The following is a 27,180-nucleotide window of genomic DNA, read 5'->3' on the forward strand; positions in this document are numbered from 1 at the left end:
ATGGACTGTAGCCCACCAGGCTCCTCTGTTCATGGGATTCTCCAGGCAAAATACTGGAATGGGTTGCCGTGCCCTCCTTCAGGTTCCCAATAAAAGGTGGTGAAAATAAAACGGTACAAGTGTTCTGCCTGCAGAAGCAGAGAACAGCTCTCTCCATCTCCACACTGTGTGGAAAAGCCTTGTGTAAAGCAGCTAAGTGTGGTGTGACAGGCATACGCTCTGAAGCCAATTTCCTGGGCTCATATTTCAACTTTTTTATATATTAACTGTGTGGCCTTGAACCAGTTACTTGACTTCCTTGTACCTCAGTTTCCTAACTATAAAATGTAAATTAAAAATAGTACCAACCATATATATTGGAGAAGGGCATGGAAACCCACTCCAGTATTCTCGCCTGGAGAATTCCATGGACAGCGGAGCCTGGTGGGCTACAGTCCATGGGGTCACAAAGGGTCGGACATGACTAACACACACACACACGAATCATATAAAGTTTTTATGAGGCTTACGGGCTTCCCTGATGGCTATGGACTTTGCCGATGGCTCAGTAAAGAAATCTGTCTGAAAAGACACTGGAGATGTGGACTCCAGTATTTTTGCCTGGAAAATTCCACAGACAGAGGAGCCAGGCTGGCTCTAGTCCAATGGGTCTCAAAAAGTTGGACACGATTGAGTGACCAAGCACACACACTATGCTGATAAACATAAGCACTCAATAAATGTAAGCTGTTAGTATTTCGCTTCAGTGGTTACCAAAGTCAACACTGAGTATCCTAAAAACGAACCGAAAACAAAAACATGAGAGAATGCAACTGGAATATTGATAATTATAGATCTCACCGAAAATCAAAATTATCAATTGAAATGTTTGTGTCACTTCTTATTCCCTGGCATGTCCAAACTTCAACTTAATGTTTTTTAGATTTTTTAATGAATAACTTTTAGTAATATCTGTTTGGTAGGATTATTATGATTAGAAGTTTAAGAATGCTCAAAATGGGTTTCCCTGGCAGTCCAGTGGTTAAGAATCTGTTTTGTAATCCAGGGGATACCAGTTCAATCCCTGGTCCAGGAAGATCCCACATGTCATGGGGCAACAAAGTCCAAGAGCCGCAACTACACAGCTCTTGCACCTAGAGCCCCTGTTCTGCAACAAGAGAAGCCACTGCAATGAGAAGGGGCTCACCACACACGACAACTAGAGGGTAGCCCCCACTTGCCACAATTAGAGAAAGCCAGCCCATGGCAACAAAGACCCAAAGCAGCCATAAATAAATAAATACTTTTTTTTAAAGTATACTCAAAATGATTATTCCAAATATGCACAAGAAAGTTAAATTATACCTGACATTCTCTATTAAAAATGATAGGGAAATAGGAAATATTTGATCAAAACTGACTATCTAAAGCAAAAATGACAATGTATTCTGGGTTTTAAAATATGTAAAATTAAAATGCATGACCAAAATTGTACAAAGAGTGGGAGGAAAGAATTTGAAGCATAGCATTGAAAGATTATTACAATATGTAGGAGTAATATAATGTTAGCTGAATGTAGACTGTGATAAGTTAAAGACAGACATTGTAAATTCTAGAACAATCACTAAAAAAAATTAAAAAGAGATACAACTAATAATGCAAATAGTAGTAATAAAATGAAATCAGAAATGTGTGACTGAATCCAAAAGAAGGTGGTAAAAGAGGAAAAAGAGAACAAGGAACTGATGGAAAATAATAGCAAGATATTAGATTTAAATTCAATCATACTAATAGCCACATTAAAAATGAATAATCTAAAACAAAAAAGTCAGAGATGGACAGATTGAATAAGCAACAAGATCCAACTAGGGGTTGTCCATTTCCTTCAAATAAAAACAAAAGACAAATAAGAAAACAGCTGCATGGGAAAAGAAATTTCTTTAAGAGGCATAAGCATATTTAAAAAATGAATCAAATTGGCTTTCTAAAAATTAAAATGTTTTTAAAAACAAAATGGATAGATTTTAACATACAACCAAACAGAGCATTAGTGAACAGGAATAAATTGGAAAAAATTATCCAGGAATCATCATAAAGAAATAGAGGATAATTGTGAAAGGGAATTTAACAGAAGTTATAAAAGTACAACGAGAAGGACTAACATAAATCTAATTTGATTTCCAGAAAGATATGAGGGAGAGAATTTGGCAAAGAAAATATTTGAAGACAGAAAAGTTAAAATTTTCTTAAAAGATAGTACTCACTCACAAATTCAAGAAGTCTCACAAATTCAAGCAACATAAATAAAAGAAATCTATCATCAGGTACTTCATAATAAAACTGCAGAAAACTAAAGTCAGAGAGGATTTAAAAAGCAGTCAGAAGTGAAAAATTAGACTGACATATAACTATTCATCTATGGGGAAAAAAAGTAAGCTGGAAGACAATGAAATAATAGAGTACTAAAGAGCTAGTGTCTTCAAAAATACTTCAGTTAATATGTCTAACAGTGAAATGTCATATTTCCTTTGAGATTGGGAACTGAGATAAGAGTGCTCATTATCACCACTAGGATTGAATATTATGCTGAAAATTTTAGGTCAGTGCCATAATTAAGGAGAAACAAAATTATTATTATAGATGGCATGGCTATAAACACAGAAAATACAAAAGAATCTATGGGCAAATTATGACAATTAATGAGAGCTCAGCAATGTAGCTGAATATAAAATTAACATACAAAAATGAGCTGCATTTTTACAAATCTGTAACAAATAGATGAACTTTTTATAATGCCATTTCTAATAGTATTTTTTAAACATGCCTAAGATTAAGCTTACAGAAGATGTAAAAAAAGTTTGTGGAGAAAACCAAAAACATTTTGCTACATATTAAAGAAGGCCTAAATAAATCAACCTCTACCTCAAATTCCTGGATTAGAGGACTTACTATTATGGAAGTGTCAATTCTTAAGAAATAAGATAGAATTCGCCAATTATCAAGTTTACAGTAAAGTTATTATGATGAAGACAATGTGGTTTTGGCACAGGAATAGACAAACTATGGAAGAGAATGGAGACCTCTGCATAGACAACCATCTGATAAATGATAGAGTTGATATTACCGTTTAGCCCAATGTAATCATGCAGTTCAGTTTCAAGCAGAAAACTGATCTAAGCATGAAAGGCAAAAAAACGCAAAGTTTTAAGAATATCACAAAGGAGAATATCTTTGTGACCTTGAGGGTAATAAAGGATTTTTTTTTTAAAGATTTTCCTTACTGGACAATTTTAAAGGGAAAGAAAATAAACTCAGTTACATAAAAATTAAGAATTCCTCAAAGCGTATCATAAAAGTACAAAAGCTAACTGTGAAGAGTTATTTGCAACGCATACTAGCACAAAAGACTAGCATTCAGAATATATGAATATTATATTAACAAATAAAGGGGGAAAATAAGACAAAACTGGGCAAAAATAGATAGATGATAGATACTATCAAACAAGAAACTCAAATATAAAATACTCAACTTCATGAGTAAAGAAATGCAAATGAAAACCATAAGTTACCATCACAAACCCACCAATTCTGCAAAGTTTAAAAGGCATGGCAATACAAAATATAGAAGCAGCGAATCAATGAGAATTCTTATGTACTTTGCTGGGGGTATAAATAGGAATGACTGCTTTGAAAAATAATGTTTCATTACTAGTAAACTTATGCATACACACAGTTTCAGTAATTTCACTCCAACATACATGCCCTCAAACAACTCATGTACCTGAACACCTAAATACAAGTGTAAGAATAAACAAAGCAAATTGTGCTCACTAACTTCAAACTTAAAACAACTTAAAAATCTATTAACTGCAGACTGCTAAATAAAATGTGGATACAACCAATGAAAATGAAGGAACTACATCCACATGCATAAATATCAAAATTATAATGTAGAATAAAAGAGACAAGTTCAAAGAGTATATACAGGATTGTTTCATTTAGAGAAAATACAAAAAACAGGCAAGACTTAAAAAATAATTATGCATGCACATCTGGATGGCAAAGATACTTTTTTAAGTGAATGAGAGACATAAAATTCAGAGGAATTGTTTTCTTCAGGAAGAAAGGAAGGGAATTGAGAACAGGCATAGATAAAAATTTAATACACTCTCAATGTTCTTAACTTGGTTGATATGTGAAAGGGTGTTTGTTTTACTATTAAAAATTTATATATGCATTTAATGGAGAAGGAAATAGCAACCCACTCCAGTATTCTCCAGTATTTTTGCCGGACAATCCCATGGGCAGAGGAAGCTGGGGGGCTATAGTCCACTGGGGCGCAAAGAGTGGGACACGACTAAGCGACTAACACACACATGCATTTTAAATGCTCTTACATTCATGTGATAGATCTCAAAAGAAAAAAAAAAGTTAAAATAATAAAAAATCTTTACTTCCAGACAAGATAGAGTAACAGAGAAAAGACTATTGCCTGAAACAATGGACCGAAAAATGGACAAAACATATGACACAATGATGGCAAAACACGGAACACGAGGCACAGAAGGAAAGTGATCCCCGAGAGGGGAACCCGACAACTGGCCTAGCTTATTGCTTTGGCAGAGTTTCTAGCTGGAGGAGCAGAGCAGGGTCTCAAGCAGAGTCCAGGAAGAGCCCCTGAGTTGAGCTGTGAGAAAGTCCCCAGAGACCAACATTGCCGGAGTTCCCAGGGCCAAATACCAGGGAGAGCTGCATGGAGACAGAACTCCAGAGATCTGCAGAGTCCCCTCTGAGAATTCATTCCACATCTGATGAATGCATGCAAGTGAGGAAATCATCCAATTATGGGCAAAGAACCACCTGAAAGGATCAAGGGAGTAACACTGAGCATGGGAAAAGTTACACTCGGCAGGATGTTGATTGAGTGTCCTCTATGCTAAAGGAGTCAAAAAATAAGTCTTATCTTTACAAAGACCTGTCAGATAGATAACACTCTCATTTTACAGAAAAGGAAGCTGAAGCTCCAGAAGGGAATAGCTTTCACAGGATTACCAAGCTAATAAAAGTCAGTGTCTGCATCCAAGATTTAAGTCTTCTGACCAAAACACATGCCTTTCTGCATTTTGCTAGACTTTCTTTCTTTGCACCACGGCCTGTGGCTGCACTATGCAAACAGAATGAGCTTTTTTTTTTTTTTTTCTTTACTTACTTGCTGGAAATCTCCCTTCTTTTCATAATGACTTGAAAGAAAAAAATGACTTGAAACTGGCACTCAGCACTTACAATGCATGTTCTCAAAATTTCTCATAAATGCTTCAGTTTTCCTTCATCCTTTCAAGGTCAACTTTCTTTAGAGGAGGGTTACAGTTTTATTCAAATTATTTCAAAATGAATTGAGTACCCACGGGGCACCAGAATAAACTTTGTAAAAACATGTACACGGAGTCTTAAATATTGGTTGCTTTTTTTTTGGCTTTTGCTTTCAATGTTTTGGCTGCGCCACATGGCATGCAGGCTCTTAGGTCCCCAGTTGGGGATGGAACCTATGCCTTCTGCAGTGGAAGCGTGGAGTCTCAACCACTGAACCACCAGGGAAGTTCCAGAGTTTTTAAAATGATTTGTTTTCTACAAAACCCTTTCTATCTTCAAGAATGTTAGTTAAATCCAGAGGTTTTAATTAAGTCATCCCTAAAAGCAGGCTTCCCTGGTCACTCAGATGGTAATGAATCTGCCTGCAATGCAGGAGATGTGGGTTTGATCCCTGGGTTGGGAAGATCCCCTGGAGAAGAGAATAGCCACCCATTCCAGTTATTCTTGCCTGGGAAATCCCATGGACAGAGGAGCCTGGTGGGCTACAGTCCATGGGGTCGCAAAGAGTCAGACATGACAGAGCAACTAACACTTTTCAAAATCAGCATCACTCAAATCTTACAAGGTTTGGTGGAATGAACATATGAAATCCCCAAATGAAGAATCATGGAGTTGGAGATAGCGGGGGCCATCTCAAACTGAGTGATACTGTGAGTTAAAAAACACTGCTTGCCATATCAGTAAACAACAGGTGTGGCGGCCATTAAGCCGTCACATTACAGCAGCCCAGATGATGATTCCTGAGGGAACTCAGGTTAGAAATAATACGGGCAGCTGCAGCCACCCTCAAAGGTGCACTCTGAGAAGACTCAGGATGAGAGAACACAGGATACTGGCCCCAGATAGCTGAGGTACATATCAAAGGAATGATGAGCCCAGACTTTGCATCTTCCCATAGAAAACATCATACATACCATCACCGACTCATTGGACATGAATCTGAGCAAACTCTAGGAGATAGTGAAGGACAGGGAAGCCTGGTGTGCTGCAGTCCATGGGGTTGCCAAGAACCAGACATGACTTAGCAACTGAACAATAACAATATATAGAAAAGCACTAAATTCCTTAACTTGAGATATCTGCTTTTCTTTTAACAGTAATCTTTTGGATTCTGACTACCCAGGCTTTTGTTGCAAAAATTCTTTATATATCCTGGCTCCCATCTTGCCTCTTCAGTGCAGTCTTCCTGAATTATCTGAGATGCTTAAAGTTCTGAGTTTTCTCCACCAAATAAAACGTAACTCTCAACTTTCAGGTTGGGTATTATTTTTTCAATGGACAATACCAAGGAAGTATCCTTAATCTGGATAAATGAATCCTGAAACTAGACTCAAAATTTCACTTTTTTGTTTGTGCAGTTTTCCATGGGAACTCTAACAGCTTTCTTTGGATTTCCAGTGGGGTCTGTTAATACAGTTAAGATAAACTTTGACTTGATACTAGTCTCTGGATCAGCAGCAGCATCACCTGGGATCTTGTTAAAATTCCAAGTGCTCGAGCCTCACCTGGACCTGCTAAATCAGAAACTTCAAGGGTGGGTCCCAGTGATGCATTTTTTTTTTTTTTCAGTTCTACCAGTTTATTGCTACCAACCCAACTCCCTCCACCCTCATGCACATGTGCTCAGGCATGTAACCCCATGGACTGCAGCCCACCAGGCTCTGTCCGTGAACTTTTTCAGACAAGAATACTGGAGTGGGTTGCCGTTTCCTTCTCCACAACAATGAATATTTTAAGAATCACTCCAAGAGGCATCACTTTGCTGACAAAGGTGTGTATAATCAAAGCTATGGTTTTTCCAGTAGTCATGCACAGATGTGACAGACCATAAGGAAGGCTAAGTGCCAAAGAATTGATGCTTCCCCAGTGTGGTATTGGAGAAGACTCTTGAGAGTCCCTTGGACAGCAAGGAGATCAAACCAGCCAATCCTAAAGGAAATCAACCCTGAATATTCATTGGAAGGACTGATGCTGAAGCTCCAATACTTTGGCCACCTGATATGAAGAGCCCACTCACTGGGAAAGACCCTGATGCTGGGAAAGATTGAAGGCAAAAGAAGGCAGTGGCAAAGGATGAGATGGTTAGATAGCACTACTAACTCAATGGACATGAATTTGAGCGAACTCTGGGAGATAGTGGAGGACAGAGGAGCCTGGCATGCTGCAGTCCATGGGGTTGTAAAGAGTCGGATATGATTTAGCGACTGAACAACAACCACCAGGTGACTCTAATGCATGCTCAAGTTCAAGTACACTGCTCGCAACTTCCCTTGGATTTGCCTCTGAACACCACTAGTTGTCATCCTGCTGAAAAAGTTTCCCATATCTCCTCAGAGAACTCCTCTTTTTTTTGACCTTGTTCAAGCTCATCTTTAATTCTACTTAATGCTGGATGCTTTCCAAGCCTGGAAGAACTAAATTTGATTTCTTTCGTCATCTGAAAAATAGCCATCTCCCCCCACTCCCAGCCTAGCCCAGCACAGGATATTCACATTGTTTCTTCAAAGAAAAATAAATAAATACAGAAAACCAGAATCAAAACTTCAAACGAACCACAAAAAGTACTTGGTATGTGTTTAGATAACATGTGCATAAATATGTGACATGTTTATTTTATTGTTTTAGAACTTAAACTTCTGGACAAAAGGAACTCTCACTTGTATATATTCTTGGGCAACAGAGCAGCTAACGACATTTTTTAAATGCTGGAGAATAGCAAAAGTATCCCCAAATCATGACTCTGTCCGGTTATCTGCTATAAACTCATAGGGCTGGGCTGAATCAGTGTTCATGTAATTGCCTGCATTTAAAATGTTCATCAGATGTCGTGTCCCCGTGGCGCGCTGGCTACCGCATGGAATATATGACAACACTGATCCCCTCTCCCCATGGGCGCGTCCCTGTGGCATTCTGGCTTCTGACTTAGCTTTCCTGGGAAGAAAAACTAAAAACTTTCTTGGTCCTGAGCCATGCTCTCATCTGGGATAAAGATTAAGAAAGAGGAAGGGAGTTTTATTCAGATTATAAATGCCAGATGCTGCCACATTAATAGCCCAACACATCCCCACATTTGCTTTCTTTAACATTTGGTTCTCAAACCCTCCTCTCTAAAGAACGGGCTGGTAACTATCACACGTCACAGGGGAGTGGCCCCCTGAACTTGTGAACACTTAACTCTAAGACTGTCACCGATAGAATACAGGGAAATCTTCTACCCTTCTTGTGGTTTATCAGCTTTCACATAGCTCAGAGTTTCCCCGATTGGAGACTTTTATACCCCAGGGAGCCAGGAGAGTTGTGAAAGGGGCCACCATGGTGGCTTCAAGCCAAGAGGACATAAACCACCATCAATGAAAGGCATTTTGCCTCAGAATGAGTATTGACTGATAGGAAACCATCCAGTTATTATAAATGAAAGAGCTCTTTGATTGTTTTCCCTCCAAAAACTGAGGAAGAGTAAATGGGTCAAAGCTGATGTGCAGAAAGAAAGTAACAGAAATGTGAGTGAGTGGTAACAAAAAAGAGAAAAAAAACAGCCCAAGGAGAGAGTGTGGAGGAAGTAGGCAAGGAAGAAAGGAAAATAGTGCAACAGAACCAACTCAGTTTCTAAACCAGTGTTTTTAACTACAGGAACAATTTTAGGCATGGCTCCAAGGGAGAAAGAGTTTATAAAGGAGTCTAAGTAAGATGTATTGGGTCAGTATTACTGATCTTTCCTTTGGCCTTAAGCTCAAATACGGTTTGGCCAGCACTGTTTCTGATTCTGTCTCTAGGTAAAACTTTGAACTTTTGTTCAGTTGGATTTTGTTCAAATGGATTTTAATTTTTAAAAAAAATATTGCATCAAAGTATCATTTATCTTGATTACTAAGTTTTTGGTGCCCTTTAAATTTTGCACCCAAAGCCAGTGTCCTGTGTATCTTTCCCTAATGCTGACCCCCTAGGTCACACTGTTCTTCAGAATTTGATTTGATACTGTAAAAGAAGAGATAAAGAAACAGAGATACTTCTTTCAAGTGGAAAAGTCTAATTAAAAAATGTTCTGGGTTCAGGAAAATATAGATCTTGGGAAAGTATTTTCACAAATTATACGGTTGGAGAAATGCTTGTCCCTTGAAGAATTAGATGTGATGGCTTATTCTGAATAAAGTTTCTTCTGAAGGTTCACTTACAGCATCGAGCGAAAGCCAGGCAAACACTCCTCTCTCGGCTCTCTTGCTCTGTCACAAATAGAAGGCTCTAAAGTGAAACCAAAGACGCTCGTCCTGCCAAACCTGATGAGAAAGGCAAACCAGGACGTAGCAGCTCCCAGGTTTAAACTGCAATGTGAAGCTGACAAGCTTCTCTCAGAAGCCATATAAGAAGGTTCAAGAAAAACATGCTTTGAGTGTTTGTTTATCTGTTCGTGTGAGACAAGAGCTACAGATTGGGGCAGGGGGCGGGGGGGTTCATACATACTGAGTCTGGATCTACAGACTCCAGGAGGAGACCAAAGAAATCCATTTGGATGAAGAAAATCTTTGTAGAGTTAGAGTGATCAGCTTGAAAAACTCTGATATCATGTTCCCTTTAAGGAAATGTACAATATTATGTTCATATTGCAAAGATGGGTGACTGAGTACATGCAATTAACAATAATAGTGTTTATTATCTTGTTATTGTTTGTTAAGGGAACACCAACAGAGTATCAAGCATTTTACTTATGTTATTTTTTTATACTCAATAACCATGAATGAGAGACTAGACTATCTTCATTTTTCACGTGAGGAAACTTAAGCTCAGAAAAGTGATCTGCCTGCTGTCAAATCAAGCAGTGTGTGAACTGTAGGTGGAGCCAGATTTTTAACCAGAGTCAATCTAATTCCAAAGTCACCGTTGTTGTTCAGTCACCCAGTCATATCTGAGTGTTTGTGACCCCATAGACTGCAGCATGCCAGGCCTCCCTGTCCCTCACCATCTCTAGAGGTTTGCCCAAGTTCAAGTCCATTTTGTTTCCCTCTAAACCAAGGGTCTGCAAAGTATAGACCACATGTCAAGTCTGCTATGCCACCTCAGTCTGCAAACTAAGAATGCTTTTTACATCTTTAAATGGTTGACAAAAATCAGAAGAAGTTTATTTTGTAAAATGTGAAAAATTACATGAAATTCAAATTTCAGTGTCCATCAGATCAGATCAGTCTCTCAGTCATGTCCGACTCTTTGCGACCCCATGAATCGCAGCACGCCAGGCCTCCCTGTCCATCACCAACTCCCAGAGTTCACCCAGACTCACGTCCATTGAGTCGGTGATGCCATCCAACCATCTCATCCTCTGTCGTCCCCTTCTCCTCTTGCCCCCAATCCCTCCCAGCATCAGAGTCTTTTCCAATGAGTCAACTCTTCGCATGAGGTGGCCAAAGTACTGGAGTTTCAGCTTTAGCATCATTCCTTCCAAAGAAATCCCATAAATAAATTTTATTGGAACACAGCCATATTCATTCATTTTCCTGTTCTCTGTGCTGCACGTATACTACAATGGCTGAGTTAACTAGTTGCTACAGAGACCATACAGGCTACAGCCTAAAATATGTACTACCAGGTCCTTTAAGATAGCATTATCCCAATTTAGCAGTAACATTTTTTTAAAGGTCTTTAAAAAAAAACCCAGCCTTCCCCTCGCCCCACCCACACACACAAAAACAATCGAAAAATGGGCTGAAGAATTAAACAGACATTTCTCCAATGAAGACATAGATGGCTAACAAGCGCATGAAAAGAGGTTCATCATTATTAGAGAAATGCCCGTCAAAACTACCATAAGGTACCACTCCACACTGGTCAGAATGGTCATCAATAAAAAGTCTACAAATAACAAATGCTGGAGAAGGTGTGGAGAAAAGGAAACCTCCTACACTGTTGATGGGAATGTACATTGGTGCAGCCACTATGGAAAACAGTATGGAGTTTCCTTAAAAAACAACAACAAAAAAAAAAACAGAGCTACCATATGATTTAGCAATCCCACTCCTGGGTATATATTTAGATGAACCTATAATTCAGGGAGGCCTAGTGTGCTGCAGTTCATGGGGTCGCAAAGAGTCGGACACGACTGAGCGCCTGAACTGAACTGAACTGATAATTCAAAAAGATACATACACCCCTAGGTTCCCAGCAGCAATATTCATGATAGCCAAGACATGGAAGCAACCTAAATGTCTATCAACAGATGAACGAGCAGAGAAGATGTGGCACATATATACAAAGAATACTACTCAGCCATAAAAGAGAATGAAATAGTGCCATTTGCAGTAACATGGATGAACTAGTGATTATCATCCTAAGTGAAATAAGTCAGAAGGAGAAAGATAAATACCATATGATACCACTTACATGTGGAATCTAAAATATGACACAAATGACCTTATCTACTGCAGCCATGAAATTAAAAGACACTTACTCCTTGGAAAAAAAGTTATGACCAACCTAGATAGCATATTCAAAAGCAGAGACATTACTTTGCCAACAAAGGTTCGTCTAGTCAAGGCTATGCTTTTTCCTGTGGTCATGTATGGACGTGAGAGTTGGACTGTGAAGAAGGCTGAGCGCCGAAGAATTGATGCTTTTGAACTGTGGTGCTGGAGAAGACTCTTGAGAGTCCCTTGGACTGCAAGGAGATCCAACCAGTCCATTCTGAAGGAGATCGGCCCTGGGATTTCTTTGGAAGGAATGATGCTAAAGCTGAAACTCCAGTACTTTGGCCACCTCTTGTGAAGAGTTGACTCATTGGAAAAGACTCTGATGCTGGGAGGGATTGGGGGCAGGAGGAGAAGGGGATGACAGAGGATGAGATGGCTGGATGGCATCACTGACTCAATGGACGTGAGTCTGGGTGAACTCCGGGAGTTGGTGATGGACAGGGAGGCCTGGCGTGCTGCGATTCATGGGGTCGCAAAGAGTCGGACACGACTGAGCAACTGAACTGAACTGATGAAACAGAGAGAGCAGACTTGTGGTTGTCAAGGCAGAGGGAGGGCGGGGAAGGAGTGGATTGGGAGTTTGGGGCTAGTAGACCCTTTCTTTCCTCATCACAGAGATAACCACATCCCTGTTGTGCTCCTACAAGAGTTAAACCTTCCTGCTCGCACCTCTAGCCTGCAAGAGAAATTTCATTCCTGCTTAATTATTCTACCTATCAAGCTTCATACTTTCTTCTTTAATTCCAGTCTACACAGAAGAGAAAAATCTAAACAAGCACATAGATGTGACTGCTGGTTTCTTGATAAGTCATGAATTTTTGCCAATCCCATGACTGATTATAGGAATTATAACGAAGCCAAGAGTGATCACACTTAAGTAGCAGTGAGAGAATATTTTTTTCAAGCTATATAGTTCTATGAATAAAAAATTAACAAAATTATGGCGAGGTAAACACTACCACACCACAACGCAAACGAGACGAAGATGCTATTGCAAAATTCTGTTTAAATACCTAGTTTTGAATGTCTTCTTCCAATGGATTTCTGCTGCCTACATTTCTTCTGACAGACACTCTGCTGACACAGCATCCCAGACATTGTGCAAAATGTTCTGAGAAACCACCAGTCCGTTCTCAGCATCCTAGGTGTAGCCCCCAAGCATTATTCATAATGCCAGTGTCACCATCAGGAGCCAGTTGTATTCCTATAATCCCCTTCAAAGGGTGGAATGAAGAAAAGCAGAGAAATGCCGATCCCAGGGACATCAAAGGTCCCTGCAAGCAAAGCTGAAGTCCACAGTGGCCAAAGCTAGGGAATCTGTTTCTTTGGCTCTTGCCCTGATTCTCAGAGCATCCTCTTTGGATCTTCCTTCACTGCTTTCCAGTGGGGCCCTCCAGCTCACAACATTTTTTTTTTTTTTAATGACTCTTGCCATACACTAAAGGAACTGACTGAACAATAATGAAGTATTATTAACAGAGCTGGTAGAACGCTTTTCCTTGGATAATGAAATAGAAGTTTATAGGCCAAAATAAATTTTCTTAGGTAGAAATTCTATTCGTTTGCCTAATCTTCAGTGGTTTAATTTTTTCCCCTAATCTTCAGCCTTCATTCAAATCATCCTTTCACAGGGAAAATATTCTCAGCAACCTAAGTACACAACCAACTTTCCATGAAAATAAACTCCAATTCTCCATTCCCCTGGCCTCCCAGATTTCTGACACATTTGATATTTTGTAGAGCCAGCCAAAGTCCAGGGAGTACCAAAAATACCTCATGTGCCAGTCTGGTTTTCAGAGTGACCTGATAGGATGCAGCTGAATTTTGACAGGCTAGCAGAAAGGAAATGACTTAAATCAGAAGCAGGCTTGGTTTAAAATTGTCTTGTCTGGCTGTTTTCTTTTTTTCCTAGATGGTTCCAGAAAAAATAAATATGATTCTTGTGACCGTCTACTTTGGAAATTGTTTTTTCCCTTCTTTGTCATTCTCTATGTGAATCCCACCGGGCCACTGAAGAGAATTTTCCAGGAGCAAAGGGAAGAGAAGAGCCAATGAAAAGACTCAGTCTGCTCTTACTAACCTAGCTCTTTGGCTGTTGGGTTAGACAGTAATAGGATCATTGTTGAAGCCTCACTAGGTTCCTTGACCTCAGGAAAATAAGTTTCCTTTCGTCTAGAACCAAGACCAGTTTGCAAAGTTCTCTTTAAGGCTCTTCAGGGCCAAACCTTTAAAAGTTAAAGGACTTAGGAAGAAAAACAAGCTTTTTAAAAAAAGACAAATCCCAAATGAGAGCGAAGATAACCCTTTAAAATGTGAGAAGGAGCTGAGTCAGGCCCTGTCAGCAAGCGTCACTGAGGCCTGGGGACTTGTAACAACAGGATTTTTTTTTTTTTTTTTTTTTAACTTACACAGCAACTTTGATCCAAGGATCTCAAAGTCTTCTACAAATCGCCTAATGTTGTACTGGGTAGGGGTTGTGGTTCAAGGGGCTTGTTTCTCTAAAGTGGGGTTTCTCCTCCTTGGCACTGCTAACATTTTGAACTGGATGATTCTTCATTGTGGGAGCCACCCTATGCTATAAGGGATGTTTGGCAACGTCTCTGACCTCTACCCAAGGGATGTCAGGAGCACGACCGTCCTTCCCCTGCTGGTGACAACCAAATAACTGTCTTCAGTCTTTGCTGTGTGGTCCTCAGGGGGCAAAACGGCCCCAGCTGAGAACCACTGGTCCAAATGAGCAAACCAAGGCACAAAGCAGTCAACGAATTTAAGTAACAGTGTCCAGCCACAGTGAGAGTGTTAATTGCTCAGTTGTGTCTGACTCTTTTGGGACCCCATAGACTACAGCTCACCAGGCTCCTCTGTCCGTGGAATTCTCTAAGCAAAAATACTGGAGTGGGTTGCCATTTCCTTCTCCAGAGGATCTTTCCGACCCAGGGATTGAACTTGGGCTTCCTGCATTGCAGGCGGATTCTTTACCTTCTGAGCCACTGGGGAACATCAAAAAAAAGCAGTCACTAAACTGCAAAAAGAAAATGATGACCCCTGAGTGCCAAGCATGTGACCCTGACTGCCACTGTGCCCACCTTGGTGGAAACTTCGCAAATCCCTAACTTATTCCCCTGAGACCCTAATTTATTCCTCGAATTAGTTAGTTCTGAAAGTACATCCACTAAGACTGAATTGTCATTATCAATTTTCCCTTGTGCTGCACTGAATCCCTGAGTGGGCTGCATATGTCTGATTGGTGTTCTCCTCCCCGGTGTCACTAAGTCATCTCTAAAACTAACTCGCACACAGAGAGAGCAAGTCTGTATAGCACAAAATGAACCAGAAGCAAACCTATAACCTAACATGCAAAATCATTGATGGCTTAAATCCTTCATTAAGAGCAGAGCTGCTTGTGGACAGGATTGGGTGGGATGAGAAGCCTGCAGGATGACTGAGCCGAGCAGACAAATACTTTTCAATGTTATTATCTGATAAGCCCCTCAACTACATTAATTTTTGCCAAAGCACTGCTTGGAAGTGATTGCAACATGGGTTTCTATTAATTGACTTATTTAAACAGAACATATCGTTTGCATAGACGTTTTTTGCTAAGTCAGCGCCTGTGTCTTGATAATTTACAAAGAGCCTGTCCCCTCCCTCTTCTTCATGCACATTGGTGTGTGAACTTGTTGCTCTCCCCAGGTGAGTCAGCGAAGTCAGGTACAGATTAATTTGAGCAATAAACCACCTCAAGCAGTTTGATACCAGAGACAGGTGTAAGAAATTATTTTTAAACCAAACTCTGCAAGACATGCAAGAGAAACAGGCTGGCATGCTGGTGTAACTATTACACAAAGCTGGGTGTAAGTCTCCATCACTCAGCTCGATATTATTCAGTGAATATATGTTGAGGACGCACGGGCTCCAAGCTCCTGTGCTGATTCAATGGAGAATACGAGACCACCCACGGTTAGGCTCTGCTTTGACTTTTCTTTTTGCATAGGCTAACAGATAAGCTATTGCATATGCATAAGTAATTATCCTGTGAGGCAGAAGGTAATCAGTGCTTTAAAGAGGCACATGCATACGTCTTTGGCATTCACAATTTTGGGTTTCATTATACCACAGAGAATGAAGTTTTTATCATGAGAGGGCAGCTGGGATGGTGTAAAAGGAGCTGTAAATTTAGGGTCCAAAAAAATCTGGGCTGAATCCTGGTTTTTTCTTTCTCTAGATTCACACCTCTGACCATATTACTTCTCCTCCCTGGGCCTCCATTCCTTGTCTATAAAAAGAGAAGAGTGCCTCAAAGGGTAATGGTGAAGTTGTTCAGTCACTCAGTCATGTCCGACTCTTTGTGACCCCATGGACTGCAGCATGCCAGACACTTCCCTGTAATCCACCATCTGCCGGAGTTTGCTCAAACTCGTATCCATTGAGTCGATGATGCCATCCAACCGTTTCGTCCTCTGTCATCTCCTCCTCCTGCCTTCTCTCTTTCCCAGCACCAGGGTTGTTCCAATGAATCAGCTCTTTCCCAGCATCAGGGTCGTTCCAATGAATCAGCTCTTTCACGTCAAAGTACTGGAGCTTCAACATCAGTCCTTTCAATGAATATTCAGGGTTGATTTCCCTTAGGATTGCCTGGTGAAGAGCTCACCTTTTCTTCAGCTTTTAGAAGGGACTTCCCTGGTGTCTCAGTGGATAAGAATCTGTCTATCAATGCAGGGGACATGGATTCAATCCCTGGTCTGGGAAGATTCCATGTTCCACGGAGCAACTAAGCCCATGCACCACAACTACTGAGCCTGTGCTCTCGAGTCCACTGGCCACAACTACTGAGCCCATGTGCCCCAACTATAGAAGCCTGCGTGCCTACAGCCTGTGCTCTGCAACAAGAGAAGCCACGACAATGAGAAGCCCACGCACCACAACGAAGAGTAGCCCCTGCTCACCACAAGTAGAGAAAGCCCGTGGGAAGCAACCCAGAACTAGCAACCAAAAATAAATAAAAATTGTAAAAACTTTCAGAGGAATGTTATCTCTAGGGCTAGGATTTCATCACAGCTATATTCTGTTTATTGCTCACCTTGTGCAAAGTCCTTTACCCATCTTAACAGAGACAACAGTCCTATGAAATAGGCGTCCTTTATTTTCTTCCTTTCATAGATAAGGGAATTGAAGGACAGAGAGGTTAAGCGTTTTGTCTGAAATCACACACCTGGCATTCAGACTTTTGAGTCAATTGAACCTAGGCCTGCTGAACTTGAGAACATGTAGGATTTCCTCATCACCATTCATGCATTGGAAAAGGAAATGGCAGCCCACTCCAGTGTTCTTGCCTGGAGAATCCCAGGAACGGGGGAGCCTGGTGGGCTGCCGTCTATGGGGTCGCACAGAGTTGGACACGACTGAAGCGACTTAGGAGCAGCAGCATGCTGCCATTTCACCATAGTCTCTAGTTTGTGTGAAAGAAGAGAAAGTATAAAGAAGCAAGTTAACATGGCATTGGTTGAAAAAACAACCATCAAGGAAAATCTTGATTTAATATGTCTTAAGAAAAAAAAATAAAGTTACCCTCAACAAAATTAAGAAAATGACTGAGGATAAAAAAAAAAAACCAAACAGGTGTGAAGATGTTTGCAGAGGTCCTGATCCTACTGTTTCTGTTTCAACACTGGAGCAGAACGAGGGCCTAAAAACCTTGGGAGCTTTCCTGCGTTCATGACTGTATTCAGAACCTAGCATGCCTCGAAAGACAGAGAGAGAGAGAAACAGAGAAAGAAAGGGAGGGAGAAAGAGAAAGGAAGACCAGGCTATTGCTGTGTTCTGGAGTATGAAGATGAGAAAGTATTAGCTAGTTCCCCTAGCCAATAAAGATATTTTCTTTTTGGCAGATCATAGTGTGACATATCAGATAGAAATCATCTGTTCTTATGCGTTACAGATTGAAAATGGTGCTTTTCTGGGAGAAAATAGGGAGACACCAAATCATGAAAAATACTGAAGGCCAGTAGTATATTGAGAGAGACTGTGGTAGAAAGTAGTCTATCATGGGCTGGCTATATAAATTCATCTCATTTAATTCTCAGGGCAATGTGATGTAAGGCCCAGGCTGTATCACTATTTTGCAGATGAAAAAATTGAGGCGCAACAACCCTTGTGTTTTGCCCAACGTGTCTCTGGAGTAGTCCCTGGTGTTGCTTTATCAGAACTAGCCTCCATCAAGGCAAGGGAGTCCTCTCTGCCCCCACCTCCCAAGCTAGGCCTGCCTTGTTGCCTGAGCACAGACTTACCTCCCAGTTACTCTGCGTTGCTCTGCTTGCCCTCCATCAAGTACACAGAGGGCACACAAGAACTGGTACATAAACAACTACACACAGTATTTCCAGCTTCCCAGGTGGCTCAGTGGTAAAGAATCCTTCCTGCCAATGCAGGAGATGAGGCTTCAGACTCTGGGTCAGGAAGATTCCCTGGAAGAGGAAATGGCAACCCACTCCAGTATTCTTGCCTGGGAAATTCCATGGACAGAGGAGATTGGTGGACTATAGTCCATGGGGGCGCGAAGAATCAGACATGACTGAGCACACATGCGCAGTATTTCCAATGACTTATGACCTTGGAATGGACCAACATTTAGCAGCCAGCTCCCTGCCGCTGCTGCTAAGTCACTTCAGTCGTGTCCAACTCTGTGCGACCCCATAGACGGCAGCCCACCAGGCTCCCCCATCCCTGGGATTCTCCAGGCAACAACACTGGAGTGGGTTGCCATTTCCTTCTCCAATGCATGAAAGTGAAAAGTGAAAGTGAAGTCGCTCAGTTGTGTCCGACTCTTCGCAACCCCATGGATTGCAGCCTACCGGGCTCCTCCGCCCATGGGATTTTCCAGGCAAGAGTACTGGAGTGGGTTGCTACTTCCTTCTCCAATGCATGAAAGTGAAAAGTGAAAATGAAGTCGCTCAGCTGTGTCCAACTCTTCACGACCCCATGGACTGCAGCCCACCAGGCAAGAGTACTGGAGTGGGGTGCCATCTCCTTCTCCAAGCCAACTCCCAGTCATCTGCAAAAGGCTGGCACGTCTCCTTGGCAAACTCCAGCCATAAAGCTGCTTTCCCACAATACAAGAGAATCCTTCCCACCATAGAAGGCAATGTTCATGTCAGCTTAAGCAAAGAATTAGGAAGATGAATCTTTAAGAAGAAAGGAAACATAGGATGCCTCCAAAGCCAAAAAGAAATCTACTCTTCCTGGGTGATCTATTGAGCCTCCTTCATTCAGGCGTATCAGTGGGGTTACCTGGAATCTCTAACCTTACACCAGTGCTGAGAACTCTGTATTAATCTATTTCATACACAATGAAAATAAGTCTCAGAGGTTAAGCAACTTGCTTCAGGCCATATAGGTGGTAGGTGCCAGCACTGAGGCCCTTCAACCTCGCTTACCTTTGTAGGCCTCCCCGCCCCATAAAACAAACACCAGCACGCAATGAACGAGAAATACTCCTCTTTGAAAACACGATTAAAAATAATTAAAACTTTGGCCTCCATTATCCAGCCTTATCCCTTGTTGGCTACCTATGGTGAATGTTACATTTTATTTAGGCCTGTTTATCCAGTAACTTTCAGGCCCTGTCAATGTACCAGCTCATTAACTAATATTAGCTCCAATATTCAAGAAGCAGGTTGATTTAAAAACCTGATTCCTCAAAGGTACTTACTGTTGCTGCAGGTCCAACAGGACAGAGTCATTCGGGCCCACATGATCTGTGAGCTGCAGGGCTTCTGACTTCAGATCTGTCCTTCTCCATGAGCCCGGCAGGCAAAGCCCCTTCCAGCTGTGCCTAGTTAGGTAATTAAGACTTAGCCTGGAAATAGGCTTTCCGAGGCCAGCAGTCTCCAATTTTAATCTGAACTAGGAAAACCTTGAGGGCTTGTTATGACCTGGGTTACTGGGCTCTTGCTGTTGTTGTTTAGTAGCTCAGCTGTGTCTGACTCTTTTGCAACCCCATTGACTGTAGCCCGGCAGGCTCCTCTGTCCATGGGATTTCCCAGGCAAGAGTACTGGAGTGGGTTGCCATTTCCTTCTCCAGGGGAATCTTCCCAACCCAGGGATCGAACCCATGTCTCCTGCGTTGGCAGGCGGGTTCTTTACCACAGAGCCACATGGGAAACCCTCCTGGGCTCTAGGCACAGAGATTCTGATTCAGCAGATCTGGGGTGAGGCCTGAGAACTGGCCTTTCTTTCAAGCTCTCAAGTGATGCTGAGGTACCTGGTCTGGACACCACATTTTGAGGATCACCCTGATAGACCCCACTCAAACCTTGTCCCCAGGGTTCTCCATCTCCAGAAGCAGGAGGAGACAAGACAAATTTGAGGCAAGAGTGTGTTTTTGCACCAGAACGAGAACCAGGCCTGTGCCTCCCTTTCCCAGAGCCTACTCAGTTTCTCCCAGAACTTCCAAAGGCCCAAGGGGCCCTTCCAGTGACAGGCTAACTCAGTCCCATCTCTTTAAACATGCCACATAGTGGGGGAAAAGGAAAATAAAATTGAAAAGACCATCTGAAGAGCAAAGTAAGTCCTCCTTGCCTCTCAAAGGGGACTCTGAGAGGGTTTATCACTCAGTCATGTACTACACTTCAAGAGCCCATGGACTATAGCCTCTGTCCATGGGATTCTCCAGATAAGAGAGGGTTGCCATTCCCTTCTTGAGTGGATCTTACCGACCTGGGGATCAAACCTATGTCTCCTGCATCGTAGGCAGATTCTTTACCATCTGAGCCACCAGGGAAATCCTAAGGGGACCTTAAGCAGTAAGAAGAAAATGCTAACCTCCCTGCCCCTCCCCCAGAAACTCCGCTCCTTAGCATGAAGGCCCAGTGACTGTTCTTCCTTTTTGTGGGGGAGCCAGATTAAGCTTAGATGCGTCACTCTCAAGGTTCAGAGTCTCCTATGTCAGACAAACTACATTTTGCAAATTACCCTAAACTATTCTTTCAGAAGTTTTATTTCACCCTCCCAGAGAATCAGGAACAAAAACAAATCAACACCCCCACACATGGTACCTCCCAAGGTATTTTTTCTCTTTAAACCTATAGTTTCCGAAAGTACTTTCCACCATGCAGATAAGAGAGGCTGGGGTTAATTCTACAACATAGTGGATGGTTGCTGGGCTAATGATTGATTTTTTTCACCTCAAATGACATTCAATTAAGAAACATGTATAAATTATCAACTGTTTCCAGCTTGAACGGTAATTTATAAAGTTGTAGGGATGAGAACTTATAAAATATTTTGAGCCTGGAAGATGTGTTCCAGGCTGGAATGTCTGTGGGAAACAGCCTCTCCATGAAGATTTCCTGCTCCAAAATGCCTTGATTAATTACCGTAAACAGCTTTGAGGGAAAAGGGCGCAGCATCTCATGTCTGGCAGGACATTGGTAGGGTTCATTGGAAACTCGAATGCAAGCCAAACGCAGCAAAGCCAGGCCCCTTCCATTCAGGGCTGGTCCGGCTCCAGGGAAACGCCTTGGGCTTGGGACAGCTCTGGAAAGGCTCTGCTCTAGTTGGCACTGAACCCAAGTCCATTTCTTCTTCTGCTCCCAGGTCCCCTGAGAGAATGAGTCAGCTTCAGGGCCTGGGAGGTGTGGGCTGTAGCTGAGAGCTGGAGGACCCTATCAAGAATAACCCAGTGCAAGGATTTCCCTGGTGGCCCAGGGGTTAAGATGTCAATGCAGGGGGCACAGGTGTGATCCTTGGTCGGGGAACTAAGATCTCACATGCCCCTCGACACAGCCAAAAAAAAAAAAAAAAGAAGACATTAAAAAAAGAATAATCCAGTGCCCTGCCAGCTCTTCACTGAGAGACTGTCCTTCCAGAATTCCAATATGAAATGAAGCATTATGGAAAAGAAATATAGTATGTACTGACAGTATCCTGCAGAGATTTTTTAACATATATTATCTTATTTAGTTCTCACATTAAACCTGCAAGACAGGGACTATTGCCTCTTCTGTTAGACATGGGGGGAAAGGGTGCTCAGAGAGGTTAAGTAATATGCCCAGCATCTGACTGACAGAACTAAGAGAAGGACCAGAGACTGTTTCACTCCAAAGTAATGAGCTTGTCTACGAGATCCCTCTAATTATCTACAGGGAGAGGAAAAATTCAAAACAGGTCTAATATTTATAAAGCAATTCAGACATTAAGTAGAAAACAGGCAGTTAGCAGGTTCTTATCAATGTCAAGGAGCGATTTCTACTAGTAGTAGGAATATTTTGAAGTAGGTAATGTTGGGTTTACAACCTTCCCATCTCCCAGCCTCCCTCTCCTTCCAGCCAGGGCCTGCATCATCCCCTCTATCAGAGCTCCCTTGCAGCTCCTGGAGTTTTCCAGAACTCTGATGAGGTCTCACATTCAGTCATAAAGACCAGGAAATAGTACTAGTGTCTCCTCTACAAGAAAAACAGAACAAAATCATCTAGGGACTTTGCCGGTGGTCCAGTGGCTAAGACTGTGCCTCCAATGCAAGGGGCCCAGGTTGAACCCCTGGTCAGGGAACTAGACCCCACATGCCACAATCAAGACTTCACGTGCCCCAACTAAAAACTCTGCTCCAACTGGAAAAGGTCTCGCATCCTGCAACTAAAACCAGGCTCAGCCAAATACATACATAAGAGAGGCAAACATCTCAGAGAGACAAACATCTTAAAAATGAATCCTTCCTTTCCGAACATCAACCTCTTACCAATATTTCCAGTGCCTCCGTATACCCCAGCTCAACCTGTGAAATGAGAGTACAATGCATCTGAGTAATATGTACCGCTTGAATGACAAATGCGGTCAACTCTTCCAAGAGAGATCTGTATTTTAGAGCTTTCAGTGAATTTCTAATGTTACATGGGGAATTTTATGAGCTGGGAGATGTTTTCCTTCCCGACTCACCCACTTTTCACATTCCCCAAGCAGTTAGGGGACCGCATACCCAGAAATCCACCATATGAAAGTTTGTCACATCTGGTCAACATGACCAGGTTTTGACTCGGTGAACCTTCCCGCTGCTGTCGTTTTCTCCTGAATAAACAGATTGAATCTTTTCATGAACACTCTTCTACCGAGGAATGGCATCATGCCAAGAAAACCCTCTGGAGTCAGGGTAGCCATGACACATCCTCAAATTCTAGAAGAGTTGAATGGTGTTGTTTCTGCCCCCAAATATTTCACTAAATATCAATATTTATGTAACCAAAATATTAGGTCACCAAACTTTTAATTTTTTATGCAAAGTAGTCAAAATATGTTCTGTTCAGACATGTTACTTGCTTGGGTTTGTTGAATAGCTGGTAAGACCTGTCTTGCTTATTAGCATCAGAGCACACACAGCTAGACAGCCAGAGGAATTCTGAGAAACTGAAATGTTAAACTGAGTGTTTACCTGTGAAGCCAAAGTTACACCAGGTTTTCTTTCACTTATTATTAAGGGAAAATTGCCTGGGTATTTAAAAATTCAAAGCTATATCTTCTGAAGCAGAATGGATAAGATGCCTCTACTGATGTGGAAGGCCAAATTTGCTTCCTGTAATGGCTGGAAATAAAAGGAGGGAGAAATATAAATAGTGGGAAAGGGAAACATACATTGGTCGAACATAGGAAACATAGATAGAAAACTCTGCCATTTGCCCTTTATCACCTAATATATATTCTGTTCAATCACTGGCTCTGGGGGACATCTGCTCTAGGGATGTGATATGTTGTTGTTGTTCAGTCGCTAAGTCGTGTCTGACTCTTTGTGAGCACACTAGGCTTCCCTGCCCTTCATTATCTCCTAGAGCTTGCTCAAATTCAAGTTCATTGAGTCGGTGATGCCATCCAACCATCTCATCCTCTGTCACCCTCTTCTCCTCTGCCCTCAATCTTTCACAGCATCAGGGTCTTTTCTAATGAGTTGACTTTTAGTATCAGATGGCCAAAGTATTGGAGCTTCAGTACTATGTTAGTGATATCAGAAGAGCAGAGTATTGTTCCCAGGCCTCTTCTGTACATGTCATACATTTTTTAGCACATGCGTGTGCATGCACACACACACACACACACACACCATGCTCCTTACCTACCTACCTCTCAGTCCTTACCAGGCCCTCTGTCTTTGGGCCTTTGCTCGACTGTTTCCTCCTCCAGATACACTCATCCAGCCCTTAATTTTCCTCCCACTAATTAAATGTTACTAATTTCTCAGGGCCCATTGCAAATGTTGCTTTCTTCAAGATGTCTTTCCTGACCCTTCTCAAGGGGGACACATTTCTCCTGTTTGAGCCACTCAAGCACTATCTTTGGATTTACCATATGGGCCTTCTCTCACAGTTATTTGTGTCCAATAACTGACATTGGCCCCCTCCTAGAACTCTCACCAGAGAGGGATCCATGGCTCACCCATCCTTGCATCTTTAGTGATGCTTGGCACAATGTCTTGAGCACAGAAGCTATTCAGCTGGTGTGATACTGAATGAAAGTGAGAAGAAAACTGAGGAAAGGTAAAGATGAGACATAAACCTGGACTATTCTCTAATTTCTCCCTTAGAAAAGAGGATCCTTTTATTTTTAGGCTTTTTTTTTCTTCTGTTTTCATTGGAGGATAATTGCTTTACAACGTCGTGTTGGTTTCTGCCATACATCAACATGAATCAGCCGCACGTATACACACGTCCCCTTCCCCGTGAACCTCTCTCCCACCTCCCAGTGCATCCCACCCTTCTAGGTTGTCTCAGACCACAGGGTTCAGGCTCCCTGCATCATACAGAAAATCCCCCCTGGCTATCCATTTCATATAAGATAATGCATATGTTTCCAAGCTGCTCTCTCAGTTCATCCCACTCTCTCCTTCCCCCACTGTGTCCACAAGTCTGTTTTCTATGTCTGCGTCTCCACTGCTGCCCTGCAGATAGGTTCACCAGCACCATCCTAAAGAAAGATCCTTTTTAAATACTTCCCATCTTCCAGGGCCCTTCCCAGCCTTGCTTCGAGTATGAAATTTAGCTGATCATTCTTACACTTTCCCTGTAGTTATCTGTGATCCTGAATAGAGGTGAGAATGCTCGTCTAGAGAAGTAACAGTGGGCAAGAGGCTGGTGCTCTCCATGCAGAACAAGAAGTGCCAGGAGGCTAGAATTTCAATAACTGGGACTGTTTGCTCATCTCCCACATGTACTTGCATTGTGGCCTTGCAGGTCAAGCTCTATATCATGGCTTTATGCCTAGTCCAAAACAATTACAGTTCATTTGTGACTTTTTCACAGAGGAGAGCTCCAGCAACAGACTCTAGTATCCTGTGGCTTTCTAGTCTCCTCTAAGCAATGGTATATAGATAGACCTAATTTTTTAACCCCAGTCTGGGCTCAACTCCACAGAACAGCATCTCAGACATGTTGAGAAAGATGTTTTAATCCCTAAAATAATAAGGGGAAAGGTCTGAGAGATGTTCTGAACAAGTTTAATATTTCACTAAATGTTGCAAGGTCTCTTGAATCCTTATGGCAGTAAAAATGCCAGAAAGAAAATTCTGCATTGCAAGAATGTCTAACCGCTTACTATAATGATCCAGCCACTTATGAGGAATGCAAAATGGAATACCTCAAGGAAAGGGGAGAATTTAGAAAACTGGACTTACTACCAAGAAAAGGCTTCCCATAAGCTTCCCACAAGCATGCAGGCAAATATTCAAATGATACTCAGGTTTTCCGATGTTCATGGAAATCATAATCACCTAAAATAATGGACCCAAGGAAATGTGTTTGCTTTACCCCTAATTATGGAAATAATTTAATCCGAAATAAAGATTAAAAAAAAAAACAAAAACAACATTGGCTTAGGCAGTAATCAGGAAAGAGTCTCTTTGTCCAACTTTTTAACAGTGCCTGATTGCCCTTGGGACATTTTAATTCTACTGAGTAACTTGTTATTTATGATATGACTTATTGCTAAGTCTTGTCTGATCAAGATCCCATAGACTGGGCTCCATCAGGCTCCTCTGTCCATGGGATTCTCCAGGCAAGAATACTGGAGGGGTGGCCATTCCCTCCTCCAGGGTATCTTCCCGACCCAGGGATGGAACCCAGGTCTCCTGCATTGGCAGGCAAATTCTTTACCACTGAGCCAATTTAGGAGCTCAGGTTACAACGCAGACAGATTCCCCCACCAGGCAGCCTCATCCAAGTCCTGCTGCTGTGTCTGCTCTTCCCACAAATACCACTGCCCATCAGGGGTCAGGGGCCAAGCCTTCTGTACATAGAGGGCTAGTGCTCCCAAATGGCCTGACCTGCTGACCAGGAGGAGGTCAGTGTGAGGCTTCCAGCAGACTTTGGCCCCTGTCCAGGAGTGATGTGAGGTTAAGGAAAGGCTCACCCGTGGCTTCCCTGCTTCTATTCTGGACATTTCTGTGTAGTGTGTTCCAACCCTACCACCCTTCTCTTCCTTCACCCCTACCCCACCATCCTGTGAGCTTTGCCAACCTTGGCTCTAGCCAAGTAACTCTCTTCTAGTCCCCCTCTTTGTTAAGGTATAAATGCTAGGGTCATCAGGCTTCTCTTATAGCTCAGTGGGTAAAGAATCCGCCTGCAATGTAGGAGACCGCAGTTTAAGTCCTGGATCAGGAAGATCTGCTGCAGAAGAGATAGGCTACCCATGCCAGTGTTCTTGGGCTTCTCTTGTGGCTCAGCTGGTAAAGAATCCGCCTGCAATGCAGGAGACCTGGGTTCCATCCCTGGACTCGAACCCAGAGAAATGCTCTTAAATGATACAAAGGGAAAGGGTACCCACTCCAGTATTCTGGCCTAGAGAATTCCATGGACTATATAGTCCATGAAGTCACAAAAAGTGGGACACGACTGAGTGACTTTCACTTTTTCACTTTGATTTCCATGTTCTAAGATTTAGCTTGGAAGTAGAGAATTGGAAGGTATCTGTTTCTTCTTCTTCAGCTTCTCTAATTAGTCCAGATTTTGGTAGAACTGCAACTTGCTAGTTTTCCCAGGGAAAAGGTCAACTAGAGGCTCAGGAGGCAGAGCTGGGAGACCCACATGACAGGGTCGATGCTCTCAGACTAGAGGAAGAATCTTTCTCCAACCAGTCATCCTCAGGGGCAGCTTCCAGATAAATCGAGGAGAAATCATTTTCTTTTTAGCTAGTCCACAGGTGTGCCTCTCTGGCAACCCCGCATCCTCACCCCACAACACACATCTGGATCAGGACTGAATTTCCTAACCTCAACATGAACCCCTCTTCCCATGCGCCCCCTGCCTTTGTTACCTGGCAACAAAAGCCTGTACAGTATCATGGACCTACTGTACAGCACAGGGAACTCTGCTCAAGATTCTGTAAGAATCTAAATGGAAAA

General features: G+C 42.2%; 1 long non-coding RNA gene and 1 pseudogene across 2 annotated transcripts in view; one reads left to right on the top strand and one right to left on the bottom strand.

The window, feature by feature from the left end:
• Positions 1 to 20,878, bottom strand: part of LOC123329994 — a 76,862-nt gene extending 55,984 nt beyond the window's left edge. Inside the window, exons 1-2 of one of the 2 annotated variants that reach the window (XR_006545664.2) lie at positions 20,520 to 20,875; positions 19,513 to 19,635 (exon numbers count right to left, since the gene is read on the bottom strand). This is a non-coding gene — a long non-coding RNA (uncharacterized LOC123329994). Of the gene's footprint in view, positions 1 to 19,512; positions 19,636 to 20,519 lie in introns of both variants that reach the window. The other variant, XR_006640118.1, reaches the window with a different exon arrangement.
• A 3,589-nt stretch (positions 20,879 to 24,467) lies between these two features.
• LOC112579848 lies at positions 24,468 to 25,560 on the top strand (annotated as a pseudogene).
• The last annotated feature ends 1,620 nt before the right edge of the window (positions 25,561 to 27,180 follow it).

The sequence above is a fragment of the Bubalus bubalis genome, chromosome 17 (genome assembly GCF_019923935.1).
Source record: "Bubalus bubalis isolate 160015118507 breed Murrah chromosome 17, NDDB_SH_1, whole genome shotgun sequence".
Classification (NCBI taxonomy): Eukaryota; Metazoa; Chordata; class Mammalia; order Artiodactyla; family Bovidae; genus Bubalus; species Bubalus bubalis.